This window comes from Gossypium raimondii, chromosome 3 (assembly GCF_025698545.1).
Source record: "Gossypium raimondii isolate GPD5lz chromosome 3, ASM2569854v1, whole genome shotgun sequence".
NCBI classification, from domain to species: domain Eukaryota; kingdom Viridiplantae; phylum Streptophyta; class Magnoliopsida; order Malvales; family Malvaceae; genus Gossypium; species Gossypium raimondii.
Genome location: NC_068567.1, coordinates 32,700,834 through 32,715,043, shown reverse-complemented (window position 1 = coordinate 32,715,043; position 14,210 = coordinate 32,700,834).

Sequence of the window (14,210 nt, the reverse complement as noted above, 5' to 3'; positions counted from 1 at the left end):
GTTAAAATATTTTACTGAATATACCTATCTATAGTGCAGCGAAGAACATAGAGCTAAAGAGGCAAAGTGATAGAGGGTTGCGCGCGGACCAAGATTGAGTTGCCAAGTCACGAGAAAATTCCTAGGAAAGCTTTAGACAATCGGATCTGAAATGAAACAAAGAAATCAATCTTATTAGTATCAGATCTGGAACGAAAACCCTAAAACCATGGATAATTAGCTAATAATCAGAACACGAATTAATATGGTTCCTTGGAGCCAAGAAACGAGATCTAAATAGTAAGAATGACTCTCCAAGCCGAATATGACCTGGAGAAAATGAAACAGCAAGTTAAACTCAAGTGATTAAGAAACCAAATCAGAATAGGAAATAGAGTACTTGGGCGGCAAGAAATCTAAAAAAAATATGATTAATGAACGGTTCTTGATGTCAAATGTGGTGGAAAGATAGATCTTGAACTTTGGGAATGGTCGAAACGAACAAGAACAATAAAATCTGAAACGAAATAGCAAGACCAATGTAGAATCAATTAGATCTGAAATTAAAATAATCAAAACAATAAAAGAGGGGTTTGGACGGCAAGAAAGATGGGTTTGGAGAATCAAAACGTTTCTTGATGTCCAAGGGTGGTGCCGATCAGATTCTTGAAGGTTGAACGGGGCTGGAAATGCAATAAGAGAACTTAAACAAGTTAGATAATGAAATCGACACAAGCAGAAATTAAAAAAGAGATTGAACAACAAGAAAATAAAGATAAAGTCCTAAGAAGCCTTGAAATCGATAAAGATTTCACAACTCCTTTCAAACGGCTCTAATCTCTCCTCCAATAAAGAACAATGGCAAGAAGAAGGCTGAAGATGGCTCCCACAATCTAAAAGATTGTTAAAACTACTTCTAAAGAAAATTTAAGAGAAAATTCTTGGAGAAAAACTCAAGAGAATTTGCAAGCAATCAAAATCTGATTTCAAGTGTATTGTTGTGTGTATGGCCAGCCAAGCCTTACATATATATAGGCCTCTATTATTTTCCTAACCCTATTAGAACACTAAAACTAAAAAAAACTCCTAATTATTTGATTTAAAGGGAAATTCAGCCAAGGGCTTTTAATTGGGCCTCTTGGACTAAATATTTACATAGTAGTTAATTTATAAAGTCTAAAATTGAAACTAAGTATTTAAAGAATTAAAATTTTACAAATTGGGCCACTTTGACAATTTGGTCTGATATTCAACTAAGTCTCATTTAACTTTCTGGATTGGGCTTGGAACATCTTATTGGGCCTTGCCTTCAAGAACTTGGGCTTGTAGTCCGTTTCCTACCGAAATTGGTTCGTTGATGCTCGTAACGGAGATCCAATGCGCCTTAGCTGCAAGATTCGGTTTCTTGGACCAAGACTTCCAAGATTTGAAATCTTGATTTTCTTGATTCTTGAAATCGCTCCAAACAATAAAATTGGACCAAGATTCGATTTCTTGATTTTCTTGAAAACAAGAAAGTGAATCTTGATTTTCTTTTTCCTTCGTGTACACATCTAAGGCCTTGCTAATAAATTCTTGAATGGTTCCATTTAGTTTTGAACGCATTTGTCTGGCCTTTGACCTCGTTATTGGGCCTTGTGGTAATTTGAGCCCATCACATTCTTGAGCTTGAATTGGGCCTTTGTGACTCGTATCATTCCCCCTTCCTCAAAAAGATTCGTCCTCGAATCTGAAAAATCAAATGGAGATAAGTCAGCCACATTGAAAGTATAACTTACATTGTACTCACTGGGTAGATCAATTTTGTAGGCATTATCGTTGATCCGCTCGAGTACTTGGAAAGACCCATCGCCCCTTGGGTCCAACTTGGTCTTTCTTTTTGTAGGAAATCGTTCTTTCCTCATATGGACCCAAACCCAATCTCCGGGTTCAAGGACAACCAGTTTGCGCCCCTTTTTTGCTTTGTTGGTGTTGACATCATTTGTTTTGGCTATTTGTTGCCTTGCCTTCTCGTGTAAGGATTTCACCAACTCAGCTTTCTGTTCACCATCTGAATTAACAATATGTTCAAGTGGTAATGGCGCAAGATCAAGTACTGTTAGTGGGCTAAAACCATAAACAAGTTCAAATGGAGAATAACCAGTTGTAGAATGAATAGACCTATTATATGCAAATTCAAAAAACGGTAGACATTCTTCCCAATTTTTAATGTTCTTTCCCACAATAGATCATAATAAGGCTCCTAGGATGCGATTAACTACCTCAGTTTGGCCATCGGTTTGGGGGTGACATGTAGTTGAATAAAGTAGTTTCGTACCAAGCTTACCCCACAATACCTTCCAAAATTAGCTAAGGAATTTGACATCTCTGTCAGAAACAATTGTTTTAGAGATGCCATGAAGTCTTACCACCTCTTTAAAAATAAGTCTGCCACATGTGTAGCATCATCTGTTTTGTGACAACGAATAAAATATGCCATCTTTGAAAACCTGTCAACAACAACAAATATACTATCTCTTCCTTTCTTAGTTCGAGGCAAACCTAGAATAAAATCCATGGATAAGTCTACCCATGGTGAAGTAGGAATCGGTAAAGGAGTGTAAAGGCTATGAGGCATTACCTTAGATTTTGCTTGTTTACATGTAATGCACTTAGAACATACATTTTCGACATCCTTCTTCATATGTGGCCAATGGAAGTGTTCTTGCAAGATGTCTAGTGTTTTGGCCACTCCAAAATGTCCCATTAAACCCCCACTATGGGCCTCATGCATCAATAAGTCTCGCATGGAACACTTTGGTATGCATAACCTGTTTATACGAAAAAGAAAGCCATCTACGAGATAAAATTTCTCAAAAGTAGTATGTCCACAATTTCTAAAGATATGGCCGAAATCAGCATCATTATTATATAATTCCTTAATATGCTCAAACCCTAATACCTTAGCATTCAATGTAGTTATTAAAGCATATCGTCTAGACAAAGCATCCGCAACTACATTATCTTTACCTGTTTTATATTTTATCACATAAGGGAATGTTTCAATGAATTCTACCCATCGGGCATGCCGTTTACTCAACTTACCTTGTCCCATTAACCACTTGAGGGATTCATGATCTGTATGTATGAAAAATTCATTGGGAAACAAATAATGTTGCCATACTTGAAGTGCACGAACCAATGCCAAAAGTTCTTTATCATAAGTTGAGTAGTTTAATTGTGCACCATTCAATTTTTCACTAAAATAAGCAATTGGTTGCTTATCTTGCATTAAAACGGTGCCAATGCCAATTCCTGAAGCATCACACTCAAGTTCAAAAGTATTAGTAAAATCAGGTAATTTAAAAAGAGGATCAGAACATAACTTAGCTTTTAGGGTCTAAAAAGCCTTTTCTTGAGTTTCACCCCATTTGAAACCCACGGATTTTTTTATAACCTCTGTTAATGGGGCAGTAATAGTGGAGAAATCTTTCACAAATCGTCTATAAAAACTAGCTAAACCATGGAAAGATCTCACCTCAGTTACCGATTTAGGAGTCGGCTACTCCTTGATTGCCTTGACTTTGTCCTTATCGACATGAATACCTTGAGCATTGACTATGAAACCTAAAAATATTAGCTTATCACATCAAAATGTGCATTTATCAAGGTTGGCAAACAATTTTTCAGTCGTAGAATATCTAAAATGGTTCTAACATGGAAAACATGATCATCTAATGTCTTTGAGTAAATTAAAATATCATCAAAGTAAACTACTACAAATTTACCCAAGTGAAGCCTTAAAACGTGATTCATTAATATCATAAATGTACTTGGTGCATTAGTAAGGCCAAAAGGTATAACTAACCATTCATACAATCCAAATTTTGTTTTAAAGGCTGTTTTCCATTTATCCCCTTTCCTCATTTGAATTTGATGATAACCGCTTTTTAAATAAATTTTAGTAAATATAATTGAACCATGTAATTCATCAAGCATATCATCAAGTCTAGGAATTGGATGTCTATACTTTACCATTATTTTGTTGATTGGGCGGCAATCAACACACATTCTATACGTACCATCTTTCTTCGGTATCAATAAGACAGGAACGACACAAGGGCTTAGGCTCTCTCAAAATGTACCCTTTGTCTAGTAACTCCTCAACTTGCCTTTTCAATTCTTTTGTCTCCTCGAGATTGCTTCTATAGGCTGGTCAATTTGGTATTGAAGCTCCAGGTACTAAGTCAATTTGATGCTCTATCCCACATAAAGGTGGTAAACCTTTAGGGGCCTCACTAAAAACATCCTCATAATCTTGCAAAAGACACTGAAACACATTTGGAAAATTTTCGTTAATGTTAGATAAAGATAAATAGTTTTGCCTAAACTTCACAAGGATACAAGGCTGTTTATTGAGTAGGGCTCTTCGCACATCTTTTTTTGTTGCCATCAAATTTTTCACCCTAGTTTTACCACTTGCGGATTCACTCACCTTTGGGCCATTTAAATTTTGATTTTTTTCACTACTAGCCTCTTTTCTCTTTGTCTTTTGTATTTGTCCTTTCTCCCTTACCCCTCACAAAATTTCATCATCTTTAATTGATCTCTGTATACATCATTGGGATTTAAAGGAGCAAAAGTGAATTTTCGACCTTTAAACACAAGTGAGTATCTATTGAGCTTACCTTGGTGTGTAACATCACGATCAAATTGCCAAGGCCATCCAAGGAGCAAGTGTGCCGCGTGCATTGGGACCACATCACACCATACCTCATCCTCATAATTCCCGAGCTTAAAAGTGACCAAAGACTGTTTTGTAACTTTAACTTCTGAACATTCATTAAGCCATTGAAGGTGATATGGCTTAGGGTGTTTGGTACAAGGTAACTTTAAAGAATCCACCAAATAACTGCTCACTACATTCGAACAACTCCCATTATCAATAATAAGTGAACATAAGTTACCTTTTATAAAACACCGATAATGGAAAATATTGGTCCTTTGGTTATCAACATCATCTCTCATCTGGATGTTAAGGGTGCGGCGAACTACAAGGCATTGAAAATCAACAAAGTCCCATTCTTTTGGTGGTTCAACCAACTCTTCTCCATTATCACTGTCATCCACAAGTTCAGGCATATCTTGATCTGTTTTATCGGAATCAGAAGTGTACTCACCATTATCTTTCATAAGAAGTAATCTCGTGTTAGGGCATTCCCTACTATAATGACCACACCCTTTGCACTTGAAACATTCAATCTCACGAGTCCTCTTTACATTCAAATCGCCTAAATTGGGCTGCTTAGAAGGTGGTTGCGTTTTAACAGGACCCCCTTTTTTCCAATCTGATTGCTTACTTCCATTACTCAAAGAAGACTTATTAGTAGCAAAAGGTGATTTTGAACTTTTAAAATTAGAATTGGAAGTGTTACCTCTATAATATTGTGAAGTAGAGAAGGAACCAAACCTTTGTTCCTTTAATTGTTGCTCAATCTCAATGGCTTTATGAACTGCTTCTTCTAAATCAATGTAAGTTTATAGCCTCAATGTATTAGCTATTGGCCTATATCGAACCATAGTTGTTTCATCATTCTCCTCCACATTAGCTCTCTGAATGAGCATCTCTATCTCCTTAAAGTATTCATCCACTGTCCTACTACCTTGAATAAGTTGTCTAAGCTTTGTTTTAATCTCTCTATAGTAATGAGGCGGAATAAATCTTTTACGCATAATTTGTTTCAATTCCTCCCATGTCGTAATCTCACCTTCATAATTCCTATGACGATTTACCCCAAGTTGAGTCCACCAACTTAATGCATAATCTGAAAACTCCAGTGTTGCTAACGCTACCTTTTCATCATCCGGACATTTATAATAGCGAAACATAAGCTCAATTTTAAATTCCCATTCACAATAAGCTTCTAGACCATTCTTACCATGAAATTGAGGAATTATGAACTTTGGTTTTGCCAAAGAGGGTTGCCCACGATCATGAAAATCATAGTCAGTTCTAGGGACACATCTAGGAGCACGCCTATGAGCAGGAGGCTGATTATCCACATCTTCTTTAATTGGACCCCGATACTGAGGCTCTTGATCCAATCGCATCTCATTGATAGTAGCACTCAATGTTCGAAGTAAGGCCGCCTGTTTGTCTAATTGTTGTTGGAACTTTGTGAATGTATCATGGACATCATTATGGTCATTATCAACTTGACCAATCCTAGACATTTTTTTTTCAAAAACCTGCAAAACAAACACTCAACACTCAAAAAGGAAAATTAGCAAACCTCACCGTTAATCACTCAAAAAGGAAAATCAAATTCTCAAAGAGGTAGAATTCAGTCTTGTGAGTTCTTTAGTAGAGTCTATATCAATCAATTAGAAAGTGTATGAACCGAAACTACCAAAGAATCCTAATTTGCACTAGGAGTCCAAAAAATGACGAGACACCAATTGATTCGTGTTGCACCAAGGAAGAATTGTGCACACGTTTAAATCCTACTAACACAAGAAACAAGAAGGTGTTAGATATTGTAAAGGGAGAATAAAAAGCAAACAAATGAAAACCTGCAGCTAAGAATCAATAAAAAATGCTGAAACCTGAAAACTTGAAAAACTGCGAAGTAACTTGACAACTTCGTTCGAGGTTTTCCCGATCTCCAAAAATCACAAAATTTAAACTGGAATGTTCTTAAATATTTTTTTTTTGATCTGGAAAGTTTCGACACTAAACTCAACCCGATGAATATTTTTTTAATTTTTACTAGATTTTGTCTTTTTCAATTTTTTTGAATTTTTCTACTGATTTTTTTGCGGGAAATATTTTTTAATATTCTATCACAGTGCTACAAATATGAATGTAAAATTTCAGACCAATCGGTAAAAATTTACCCACTCAAATGAATTTTTTTCCAAAAATTTTTCTGGGTAAAATCTGCTGTTTAACTTTTTTAAAAGAAGATAAGTTGAGAAATCACCCAAGAACACCCAAAAAGCCCAAAATCTGATACCAAATGATAGAGGTTTGCGCGCGGAACAAGATCGAGTTGCCAAGTCACAAGAAAATTCCTAGGAAAGCTTTAGACAATCGGATCTGAAACGAAACAATGAAATCAAACTTATCAAGATGTCGGATCCAAACAAAACCACGAAACCATGGATAATTTGCTAATAATCAGAACACGAATTAATATGGTTCCTTGGAGGCCAAGAAACAAGATCTAAATAGCAAGAATGACTCTCCAAGCCGAATATGACCTGGAGAAAACGAAACAGCAAGTTAAACTCAAGTGATTAAGAAACCAAATCGAATAGGAAATAGAGTACTTGGCAAAGAAGAAATCGAAAAAAATATGATCAACGAATGGTTCTTGATGTCAAATGTGGTGCAAAGATAGATCTTGAACTTTGGGAATGGTCGAAACGAACAAGAACAATAAAATCTGAAACGAAACAGCAAGACCAATGTAGAATCAATTAGATCTGAAATTAAAATAATCAAAACAATAAAAGAGGGGTTTGGACGGCAAGAAAGATGGGTTTGGAGAATCAAAACGTTTCTTGATGTCCAAGGGTGGTGTCAATCAGATTCTTGAAGGTTGAACGGGGCTGGAAACGCAATAAGAGAACTTAAACAAGTTAGATAATGAAATCGACACAAGAAGAAATTAAAAAAGAGATTGAACAGCAAGAAAATAAAGATAAACTCCTAAAAAGCCTTGAAATCGATAAAGAACAATGGCAAGAAGAATGCTGAAGATGGCTCCCACAATCTAAAAGATTGTTAAAACTACTTCTAAAGAAAACTCAAGAGAAAATTATTGGAGAAAAACTCAAGAGAATTCGTGGTGGACCGGAGGTGGAATGGTGGATCGGTGGAGGTGGAGGTGGAGGTGGATTTTCGATTTGGGGGAAAAAATGGAGGGAAGGGGTTAGGGATTTATCAGATGCACGGGGTCAAGGAAATGGGAAATGGGGAGGGGAAGGGAAATGGGATTGTATTAATGTAATAATAAATTTTAGAAATAAAAAATATATTAATTATATCTGGGCCGGGCCGAGCAGGTCCCGGGCCAAAAAAATTTTGCCTGAGGCCCAGCCCTTTTTTTAAACGGGCCTCATTTCTTGCCCAAACCCATATTTCGGGCCTATATTTTTACCCGAGCCCAAACCCATATTTTGGGCCTAACCCATGATCACCTCTACTTGTTGGGCTAAAAAAACACAACTTTGAGATATTGTTATTCTGTCCGAAAATAGTGAGAAACTTATTTTCTAAGTATAAATTTTATTTTTTGGGAATAACAACTCTATCAGTTTCTATTGAAAGAGAATTACTTTTCTACCGAAAGTAAGAAATTGTTTATGGTTCTATGTTTGATTTATGGTTGTTCGAGCCCACACTCAAAGCGATTATTCGTACGAGAATAACGGAGAAAGTCGTTCGGTTGAAAGTTGGGAACGTCTAGGATTCGTCTTACTCAGGGCACATGTACTTTTTGGGAAAATTTTATTGTTATAAATATAAAAAACTGGCTCAATTTTGAAAAATCTTAATTTTCTATTGTGACAAGAAACCATTTTTGAACTAGATTTTCCAACAATCGGTATCAAAGCTAGGTTGTTTTATATTTTTGGTATAAACTGATTTTACATTTTCTCTCTTCATCATGTTTGGTTAATTTTTTATATGATGTGACATTCTTATAATTATTTGCATGTTTTGGGTTTTGTATGTGAATGATTGTATTTTATTATTTTATAATTTATATGATAATTTTTGTCAAAATTGTGATTTCTAGAAATTAAAGTGGTTGTATTTATATTTTTTAATATTTCTTAGGATATGTAATTAGATCATGGACTATCATCCCCACGTAAGTTCTGTAAAATCCATTACCCAACCGAATTACCGGATTCGGATATCAGATGTTACAAATAAACACTTAATAAAAATTTAAACTACTATCGTAACTATATTTAAACGCATTTATTATTTCTTTTCAACTGTTCTTTAATATAAAAGAGGATATTAAATAATTGCATTCCAGTATTAAATAGTGTACAATGTTACAATATAAAATTTTATTAAAAATAGACTCTTATGGTGCAGTGTACTATACGCCACACTCCTAAGATGTCCTATGTATGCATAATATCCCAACTTGCTGCTACCCTGGCAAATTCTTGGCTTGGTCCTTCTTGGCGTACTCACTCTTACAGCAGAACGTTAAACATGAACAAACACTTGTAAGTTCACGCAACTTAATGAGTTTTAACCTAGATTACCTCGAAGTCTTTCTAGGTGAACTCTTTTCATGAAGATTTTGGAATTCATCTCTATTGTTGGCGGATACTTTCCTAATGCTAGATGTATACATATACACCAACATCCATACTTAATGTATCTACTCACCCTTCACTCTTTGGCTGATTCCGAAGCTTACTAGTTAATACAAATTTTATTTCCTATCCTGAAAAACAACTATTCTTCTCAAAAGAATATCCATACAGAGCCTACCTTCGACAAATTCTCCTTCAAATAAACATAGAATACTTTTTCCCCCAGGATGGGTACTCACAAATACTGCTCCTAGCGGATAGTAAAACCAACGGATCTCTTAAGTTGAACTTCATATTGATATTAATTGTGGCAAATTCTCATACTAATTCCGGTAGCTAATAGATTACCGATTAGATCATATATTGAATCAACCCAAGATTATAACTTATATTGATAATGAAACATTCCAGATCATCTATAAGAATTCCAGATGACTAAGTCACATAACATGAGAACACCCATCTTAACAGGCGGCTTAGATTCCAAATGGCCTCTGTACAAGACTTGAAAACCATTTAGATTTAGCGATTACCAGATAACTCAAATTACTTCCTTAAATAGCGTAGACAAACTCAGATCTAGCGAACACTTAAAATTTTCATAATTAAAAATATGCCAATTTCCTGTACTAACAGACTACTATGATATATTCCCTCTTTAGAAATACAGATGCATACTCTTTTTCAAGAAACTCCCCTTAAAACTCATTCAATTTCATCATAAGATTAACCAAACCAATTTATCTTCAGACTTATCAAATCTTTATCATAGAGTTAGTTAACAAAGAAATCACAGAACTTACCCAGATCTTGCACAATGGCGGTTAACCAGATTCTACAACATAGGCATCATCGAATACGCCACATAAATGTGACATGATTCACCATAAAGGCAATACAAAATACGCCACTAAGGCGTAGCAGATCACGCCACACAAGCATCACAAAGAGTTACGTGTTTACTGTCTCGATGAACTTTCTCGAAAAAGGTTCCATGGTTTTCTCCTTCATGGTCTTATACATATCTTCAAGTCGTGATCTACCAGTCTAATTTTCATCTCACTGAAGGCAATGCCATGAATATTTTCATTGTCATACTATTACATGGGTCTCATTCACATGGACTTATACAACCTCATGTCTTGTTCTGCCAGTCTGGTTTACATTTCACCGAAGGCTATACCAGGAGTATACTTGTTGTCAATATGATCTGCTTGTCAAATTAGCAATGTACCTGCCTTACCGGAGGCATCACAATTGAATGATTTACTCACTTCACATCAATTACACTTGCCCAGATTCATTCACTCACTTGACTAATTTATCCTTATCCATACCTCTTTTAAATGATTACATATCAAAACTCATATTATTCATGCAACAACTCATATAAATCATTTATAAAAAAGTAAAGTTTTTTACGATGCTTCACACATATATACTTTTACCAATTTTTCGTGGCAACATCTACATACGACTTTCCATTATATTATACTACTCATGAGTCAAGATAAAGACTCACATATAACTCACCTTCTGTAGCTCAGAATTCCAAACCCATTCATCCCTCACGAACCAACCGCAAAAACCGCTTAAAAGAACATACCATTAAAAATCCATTTATAGATAATTTGTTACCATCTCATTTAGAAACGACCACTATGTATGGCCTCTTCATATCTAACCATTTATACTTCATAACAACTGTACTCTTTCAAAATCCTAACATGCAGAGATACCAAACTTACCAGGAGGTTAAAACATCCATCAATAATCCTAGAAATCTTAGCTTCCAGTTTAATAAGGAAGAAGAGAATATTTAATCTTAAGAAAACTAAAGTGTAGAATAGAATGAAGCAAAACCATCTAAATGTTCCCCTCTTACCATATATATGCTCAATACCTCATAGTAGATCTTGATAAGTGTCAAATGCATACAAAATTTTTCCCTTAAATGTCCTAAAAAATCAGAGAAATATAAAAGAAAATCAGATCTCGATGCTATTTGACCGATCATCCATTCAGTTGACTCTCAATCAATCACATGACCGAATCCATCTTGCACATCTTTTAAGTGCACTTGGCGTACCATACCTATAGCGATAACTCGTATATGGTGTGGCCTTAAAGACACTTTAGCCCCTAACAACTTTAACATATACTTAGTAGGTGCGTCATGCTCAACCAATATTCTAAGGTGTACTTTTCACTTGTCGTACTCTTTCTTCAATTGAAGAATATTACGAGAATAAATCCTAAGATATTTCTATGGTAGATACTTTATGCCAATTTTAAAGTTCACCAAAAGCCTGAAAATTGGTGGACTAACAATCGTAGTGCGCTAAAATAGGTTCCCTTCACATCTATATGCCTTCTTCTCGGATTTGCCAAATTTAGGATGTGACAAGTTTTATTTTTTTCTTAAAAAATTAATGTGGACCAGAAATAGACATAATTTTTGTGTAACTAAATTTTTTGGCGAATTTTGAAGAATCGATATGCACCCAGGACTGATCGAGATAAAGCAAAATTGACCCAGCTAATTGGGAAAGGATCAACTAAGGACCGATCGATGGTGGTCCGAAAATGATGGCTGCTAGTGCTCTGACAGTGGTGGCTAGCAATGGCTGGTGATAGTAACAACGGTGGTTGGCGGTTGCCTACGGTGGTTAGCAGTGGCTAAATCGCGGTAATGGTGACATTAATGGTGGTAGCAACGGAAGTCTATGGTGGCAATAGCAGTTCAGGAGTGGATCCTTCAAGTGTTTTTCAAGTCATATGCGATTTTAGGAAACCCAAAACTAGGATAATTGACTTTCACTCAAAATACCCAAATTATGCTTTGAGGTAATAATTGTAATTTTTTTTATTTTTCTAGGATGAAATCATGGAAACTTTGGTCGGTTAGATTCATATAATTTTATGTGTTTCTGTGATACCATGATGATATTTAAATTGACTATGTTCATGCATATGTATGATAAACATGCCATATAGTTTAGGAAAAGAATGACATATGTATTTTTCACGACATTTTTAATCATTAATGATTTAAATTGGACATAAAACCTTACAAGATTTAAAAGATTGAATGGAAGAAGGTCCTTAAACAAGACCTACGGCCTCCATCAATGGTCTCTTGTGATGACATGACAATTTTTTGACCCTAAGGTAGGTACTATCATGTGGATTTCACTGAGGAGATTTCCTTAAAAGAGATAACTTTCTTGTGATAGCATATGATAGTTTGTTAGCCCTGAGGTAGCTATTATCATGTGGAATTCAGTAAAAAAGTTTTCTTTTTTATTGAGGACAACTAGTTGCTAACTCTAATATATAGAGTATTAAAGTGGTTTTAAGCTTATATTTCGGGCGAGTTAAGACGGATTGATAACTATTTATTAGCCATTTATGTTATATTTCTATTAAATATTCGATATTGAAAGGTTTTACCTGAATATTACATTTTTGGTAAATTTCCATGCTAAAATACACACTTTTATCCTTAAAGGTGGTTATTAAAGTTTACTCAGTAATCACAGTAATGGCGAAACAATGTCTCAAGCCTCAAGACCGATAGGAACAAGGTAGCTCACACTCAGGGAGCACCATGACAACTAATGGGTAAAAGAAAGTAAAACGAAAATAGAGAAAATAAAGTTAGCACTGCATCAAAACTTCAGTAGCAGAGAGCACGCATTGCTTACAGATAGCTAGTAGTTATCACTTCGCTGATGAGAGTTCAGCTCACATACATTGCTCTTGGATATCTTGTAGTTAAAGTACCACTCACACTTCACTAGTTCGCAACTCCATCTCAGTTTGCAACTTGTATGAGACAGCTCGCAACTCCATCTCAATTTGTGAGCTCTCTGTTCGTAGCTCTATCTCAGTTTACAAGCTCATTGTATGCAGTGCTTGGAGATAGCTCACACTTCACCAGTTTACAGCTCTCAGTTCAAGTATCTTAGTTCGCAAGCTCTCTGTTCTCAGCTGACAAGTAGTGCTTGTTGGCGGGGAGCTCGTAGTATACAACTTACAGTACATAAATCACATATATTGCAGATCGTAGCACGCAGTCCACAACCCTATGCTCACATGTATTGCTCGTCTACATGGAGCTCACAGTTCATAGCTCGCATGCATGGGAGCTCGCAGAACACAACTCTTATACATTGTAGCTTGCAGTTCACACATCACATGTATAGAGATCACACATCACAGTTCTCATCTCGCATTTTGAAAGTTTGCAGATATGCGAGCTGTGGCATGATAGTCAATCTCCAACGCGTACACAAATGACTTAGTCTACTATTAGATTATGGAAAGTAGAAATCACGGAACCACCATAATGGTACAGTAAATCAAGGAACCACTACACCTAAAAATAAAAAAGATGAAGGGAACTCAGTAGTATAAATAGGAAGTAAATATAGAATAAAAAACACAACGAAGAACATGACAGAATAGAGTAGAACGCAACACAAAAAAATTGAAAGTAGAAAAATCAAAACACAAGGGTGAGAGCATTGAGTATGAGAACGACACAAAGATTTTTTTAGGAAGCAACGAGAGATATTTGCGGAGAACCACTGACATTCAACTGATATCCTTTCTTTCTCTTATCTATTTCTTTCTCTTTTGTTTTTAAATCATGGCTGCAACTTGGTTGTTGGTTTTCACTTTAATGATTATGACTTAAATTTTTTATGCTAGAATATTTATGGATCCTTAGCATGAAATTATTTATGCTTTGTTAAGCTTTTGTGTAATTGGTTGTTTATTCATTCAAGTAGGTTTCACGTTTAACACTTATTAAGGTGTAGCTGTTATTGTAAGCAATTGAGTTAATTATTACAATTGAGAAGATGGTAATTAGTAGACATACAACTCGAAAGGTGCAT